Genomic DNA, 6,458 nt, shown 5'->3' on the forward strand with positions numbered 1-6,458 from the left:
CGTAGGTTGGGGCGGGCCAGCGGCCGAAGCTGGGTTAGAAAAGGTGGCAGACGAGGGAGGTGGAGGGGTGAAGCCGCCTTCCATGCCGGTGGTGATGGCGTGTGGTCGTGCCGGCGTGTCAGAGGTGGGAGGTGGGTCGGCCGGCGCAGGTAGCCGGCCAGCAAGAGATGGGGCGGGGAAAGCTGGCGCAAGCTGGGGCGGGTGCGGACCAAGGCCATGGAAGGTTTGGTGGCTGCGGGCATGCCAAGGCCGGAGGCCGGGGCAGCCAGCGGTGGCCGGGGGTGCCGGATCCGCGTTGGCGGTGCAGAGGGAAGGTGGCGGCCGCATCGAAGCGCTGGGGGAGTGGATGGGTGCTGTCAGATTATGGGTTCCGGCAAACCCTTGAGAGGTCTGAACTCTAGGGTGCGCACGAAGAACACTCTGTCCCCGACTCGCTCGCTCAACGATCCCACGGCCTAGCTCGACGAACCCAAAGAACAAGAGACACGGGGGTTCATACTGGTTCGTGCCACCTTGCGGTGTAATATCCTACTCCAGTTTGTGGGTGGATTGCCTCGAGGGGCTGAGGATGAACTAGTACAGTGGATGAGCACCCTCGGGAGGTGAGGTGTTCTTGAGCTCGATGAGCTGGTGGGTGTGAGGGTGATCTGAATGATCCTCCTCGCTACGGTGGTGGCTAGGTCCTATTTATAGTGGCTTTGGTCCTCTTCCCAAATGTTTAGGCGGGAAGGGATCCCACAACATCCAAGTTTGAAGGGGGACAGCTAGTACAAGATATCCTGACAATAGTAGTCTTCGCTAGCCAAAGGCTTCGGTGGTGACGCTGCTGTGGACTCCGCGATGACCTCCGTCCTGCCGTCCTGCTGGTCTTGGTCTTGTTGCACCGATATGGAAACCTTTGCCTAATGCCTTGGGACCCCGCGCCTGCGCTTGCCTCCTTAGCACCAAAGAGGAAACTGGTACACTGCGCCCGCGGGCGCCCGCCTGGCCTTGGTCGTCATGCCTCACGTCATGCGAACCTCATGAGATGCCCCTTGCATAGATATCTCCGCTCCTCGGGAGCCAGCCTAGTGAGGCTGCCCCCAGGGAGGTCTTGGTGTCATCCGCCTCGCGAGGGTCTTGAGTTGTCGCTTCTGAAGCTGGGCCATACCGGGCCATTGATGGAGCCACGCTCGCGGGCGGCAAGCAGGCAAGTCTGGGCACCCCTGTTCCCAGGACACCGACAGTAGCCCCCTGGCCCAAGGCGCACTCTAACTTGGCTTCGAGGCGAAGCCAAAGGGCAAGTGCGGAGCGCCGCGGGCCCCAACCACCTACGGCCTCGATCGACGCATGGCGATAGATGGTACGTGGGCGCCTCCACTTCCCCACGCGGCCTTGATATCCGCCAGGCTAGGCGACCGCCGTTGTCAACACAGCTCCCCCTCCATCGCTGGGAGCGCGCTCCCACAGCTCCTCTATCTTCCAGAAAACGGCGGTTTCCTCCCCTGGCCTGATCTAGCACCAATCCTTCCCATCGCCATGTCGCCGAGTCAGAAGAAGAAGGGAAAGAAGAAAACCCGCACCTCAGCCCAAGCATCGCCGGTCTTCAAGCCCGCTCGCCAAGGTTCGCCCAGCGCTCGCCACCGATTCCAATGAATGGAGGGCGACGGTGGCTTGGCCTACTACCCGCGCCGCGATTGATAGGATGGCCACCGAGATCCCCATCCATCTTCACGCCCTCTGGGCTGGCCTAATTCCCCCTTCTTTGATTTCTGCAACATCATGCTCTCGCATCATCAAGTCAATGCGCTGCACATGGACCCTTGGTCCATCATCATCCTCGCCGTCTTCGCCTTCGTATGCGAGGCTATGGTGGGAATTGCCCCTTCCGTGGCTTTGCTTCACCAGTTCTTCTCGTTGCATCTGACGGATGCCCACCAGCGCTCGGGGTGCGTGGCTTTCCAGTCCGTTACGGCGACGGCCGGCTCAGGGATCAACTTTGAGATCTCACCAGTCGTGGATGGATTTCGGACGCGCTGGGTATTTCTGGATGCTGGTGTGCTCAGCCCTCTGCTACTTCTCCCACGGGCGTCGGCCGTCCCGAGCTCCAGCTAGGGGCACGCGAAGCTCGTTGACCGGCAGCTGACCCACGTCTGGTGTCGGCTGGCCAGATTGAAGGGCCTTGGGGTGACGACGCTCATGGTGGTGGAGTTGATCCGGTGCCGCATTGCTCCGCTCCAGCGTCACTCCCGACCGATGTGGACCTTCTCCGGCAGCAGGGACCCCATAAGGCTCCACGTGCCCGCGCTCCCTCCTGCAGTGCTGCAGACGGTGCTTGAGCTCTTGACGGGCGACCCGGGGCCGGCCGACCTGCCGGAGGAGGGTTGCCTCTTGTACTGCTGCTCGAACAAGGTGGAGTTCGTGAGGTAGATGCCCCCCTTTGATGAATGGGAACTGCACCCGGTCGGCCTTGAAGGGCCCCGCGAGAGCCCCGTTCTTGTGGTTCCCCTGCCTACCGCCACCTTGGCGCTCACCCCGGAAGCGGGTGCAGGGGGGCGAGCACCGTCGACTGCCAGCGAAGTGTCCGCCGAGGAAGCGATGTCGGTCGTGGCCCCCGAGGTGGCGGCTCCTGGGGATCGGGCAAGCTATCCCGAGGCAGCAACCGTGGGGACGGCACGGTCCGAGGCTCCTGGGGTGGAAGCCCCCGAGGCTCAGGTGAGCTGTCCTGAGGCGGAGGCTGAGGGGCCAACGCAGCCTGACACTCCCGAGGTCGTCCCCTCAGGAGCCCCACCAACTGCCCCAGGCGACGGCGATCGCGCCCAAGGCTTCGGCCAGCTCTGCCTGAATTTCGGAGCACTCCGCAAGAGGAAGGTGCCTCCAAGCTGCAATGGTAGTGCCTACCGGCCGTTGAAACAGAGGAAATACATTGCCAAAGACGAGTAAGTATCTTATCTGCGTGATTTCCTGAGTGCCGCATCCCCTCCTGACCACAACTCTTCAGGGTCCCTTCGGTTGGAGCGGCGAGATCTCCTGAAGAGCGGCCCCCGCCAGTCATTGGCTCGCCACAGACTATGAGCTCCCCTCAGCAGGCCACTACGCATGGCTCGGGGTCCGTTCCTGAGGAGGGTGCACCGACTAGGAGTCTTGATCCTGCGTTCTTGTCGTCCCTCTTTCACTGCCCTGTCTGGGGTGCTGAAGGCGTGCCTGGGGCTCCTCCATTGGTCATCGCCCGCAGCTGGGCAGCCTTAGCCCTGGCTTCTTCTTCAAACCGCGAGGCCTCGTGCTGCAGTGCCTCTGCCGAGGCCCGAAAGGTAGCAGGGAAGGCGCCGGCCTCCAGCCCCCTGCTAGGAGAAGGCCAACCACATCAGGCCTCCCCGATGGTTCCCGACGCGGAGGACGGTCCCGGACGCGCATTTCAACTTACTCGCGGGTGCGGTGCTGTCCGCCACGAGCTCTTCCGGGAGGCAATGGGTGTGCTGAGCCGGCTCGGGGAAGAGCTTGTCGATGTTGACGTTCGCCTTGAGACAGAGGGCCTTCGGCTGGTGGACGAGCGGCATCAGTTGAAGGTGGCCATCAACCTCGGGCGTCTTCAGCACGAGCAAGCCCGTGCGAAGGCCGAGGTGTCCCTTGCGATCTCACGTGAGGCTAGCGCCTGGGCCTTGGATGAGGACAGAGAGGCTGATCGCCACCATGAGGCCGCCGAGGAGCGCGAACATGAGCTCCGGGCCTTGAATGCTACCCTTGAGCAACAGGTCGAAGCACGCAGGGCCGTCTTGGCATCAGTTAGGGGGGAGCCTTCCGAAGAGAAGGAGATCCAGAAGCATGAGGAAGCGCTGATGTTGGAGGCCTCGGAGCGCGGCCTTGAGCTTGAGCGGCTGGAGACAAGGGAGCGCCATGTGGCCATGTCCGAAGATGCCGTCGCTGCACGCGAAGCCATATCCAGGAGGAGGTTGACCAGAGGGTAGCGAAAGCTCGTGCGGATCTTGTCAATGAATACGACCTAAAGTTGAAGTTCTTGGAGGCCAAAGCTGAGGGCAGGACAACCGCCCTCAGGTCAAGGCTGGACGAGGCGGAGCAGCGCGAGAGGACCGCTGCGGCAGCCCAGACCTCTGCCCTGGATGATCTGGCCGAAGCTCGTGCTGATCTGCTCTCGCTCCAGCAGCAGATTGATGGCGCCGCGTCCCTTGCGCAGCAGAACATGGAGGAGGCGTGTCGTCGGCAGACACTGCAGCGCGAGCACGCCCCCATGTTCCAGGCCCTCAGAGTGAGGGCCAACCGAGCACTGGGTGTCATCTGCGAGGAGAGCGTCCCTCATCCCCGCGTGGAAGACTACGCCAGCCACCTCCATTTCTTCACTGAGATTGTGACGCGCCTGGAAGATCGGGCTGTGAGGGCTCGCGAGCTTGTTAAGGAGAGGACCCGGGGCCTCCTTGGGCGCGCGTTCTCACGCGTCTTCAGCCATCTCCAGAACCTCAACCCCCACTTTGAATTTGACATTGCCATTGCCCCAGTGCCCGAGGCTATCCGGGACAACCTATCACACTAGGTGGACAATCACGTGGACGCCCTGGTCAGGGCGTTCGCCACCATGGACGACGCGGTGGTGGTCGTGGTGGATGAAGACGGCGCAGTCGACGACGGCAAAGACGACATTAGCGACAGTGCCGGCAGCGCTTACGACAGCGACCAGGACGACGCTGCGAGCGGCATGTCCAATTAAGCCCACATTCCTTCGCTTGAACCTGCACACAGAGACTTGGACACGGCCCCGCAGGGCGTGAGAGCATTTTGGAGGAGGAGCCATTCATGTATGTAAATCGATGTTTCTATCTTTTAGGCCGAACCTGAAATGCGCTTTTGCGAGCTTGCGACCCCCTCACCAGGGTTGTTGTTGTGACTTACCCTGATCCCAGCAGGCCTTGAGCGGGCTTTGAGGTTGATGATGCGCCCTTCTCCTGAGGGGGGCCCTTTAGGGGCTCGCGGAGTTTTAGATCTCCCAAGGAGCCTACTGATCCACCCGAGAGAGCCTCACGAGGAGCAAATGCCAGACTATGGCAGGGTGGGCGCATGGTGGTCCTGTGGCGATTGTACTCTTGATCTTGGGGGGGTTCGCCACCCGGGGTTGCCCGAGCGCGGTCGACGTGCGCGTACCATGCTTAGCCCCCACTTGTGAGGCACTCGCAAGGGGAGGGGTAACAGGCGCGAGCCTCGAAATAAAGCACGCAACCAAAATGCAAGAAATCGACAAGAACAAGATAAGACTCGCCCCACGCTTGACAACAAAAAAGACTTCAAGTTCAATCCAAAAGGGCGGCGAATCGAGTTATAGAAAAGGGGAGGAAAGCAAATGGTCGCGTCTGGCACCTAGCAAGTCTTCTTGTCTTCCCACCAGCGCGGACCTAAGTGCTTTCACTGGCTATGAGCATAGTCATTGGGGGACAGTGTCGATGGTCAGCGTGGAGCATGGTGCTTCCACTAGGACGTGGGCGGTAGACCCCGAGGCCCGAGGGCGGCACTCCAAAGACTTCGTGGCGTGTACATCCCCACTCATTATATGTGAGAGTGTCACTAGCGGAGACCTTCATGGGCGTGAGCCTTGCTTCATATCGCCAGATGAGGGCCCCACTCTGCGCCACCCCCGACCACCGTTGGGGCGTCCAGAAACCAGGACGAGGCCAAGGGGCAAAGGGGACGCTGGCGGCGCCCTCAGCGACCACGAGCCCTTTGTTGGGGGGAAGGGCTCGCCGGCACTTCCCCTGGCAGAGGACCTACGTCCGTGCAATGCCTTGCTCCGTGCGGCGCAGGGGAGGCCCTGGCTCCAGTCCCCTCCCGTGCAGCCCCCAGTGCACCACTTACGCCGAGGGCTGAGCCTCAGCCCTGGGGTCTCCGGCTGCTGCTGCGGTCTGGTTCACCTGCAACCCATGGTTAGCGTAAACTTGCTCTCGAGATATTGGATGTACCCCGCCGTTGTCGTCGCTGAAGGGGTCGGCGAAGCCTCCTGGCACTCATGGAAGGCTCCCGCCACGGGTGTTCCTCCCTCCCATCCTGGCTCGGGGAACGGGTCGGGGTCTTCCCCCGGCATGTACCGCAGGTTCACCATGCGGGGCATGTAGGCGTCCTCGGTCGCCCGCCGGAGCTATCGCCTGGGTCCCCCGCGCCTTGAGCCACTAGCCGTGGTGCCTCGCCCTGGTGGCCGCTGGGTGGCACTCCAGCGCATCCTCGTGGTGGTCCGCCAACTCTTGTCCCTCCTGGCGACGGCGCCGTCGCGGCAGGACGGGTTGCATCGGGGTCTATGTTGGTGTTTCCTGGTCCCCATAGCGCTCCAAGGGGCGCGCGAGCTCGCCGGGGCCTCGTGCGCGCTTCTGCCACAACCTGAGGCGTGGGCAAGGAGGAGAAAGGCAGCATACCTCTAGAGGCAGCGTCCAGCAACTCGGCGACGCGTTCCAGCAGCGCATCGCGGCCGCTCTCCGCCAGCAGGC

The sequence above is a fragment of the Triticum urartu genome, chromosome 2A (assembly GCF_056163025.1).
Source record: "Triticum urartu cultivar PI428250 chromosome 2A, HENAU_Tu73, whole genome shotgun sequence".
NCBI classification, from domain to species: domain Eukaryota; kingdom Viridiplantae; phylum Streptophyta; class Magnoliopsida; order Poales; family Poaceae; genus Triticum; species Triticum urartu.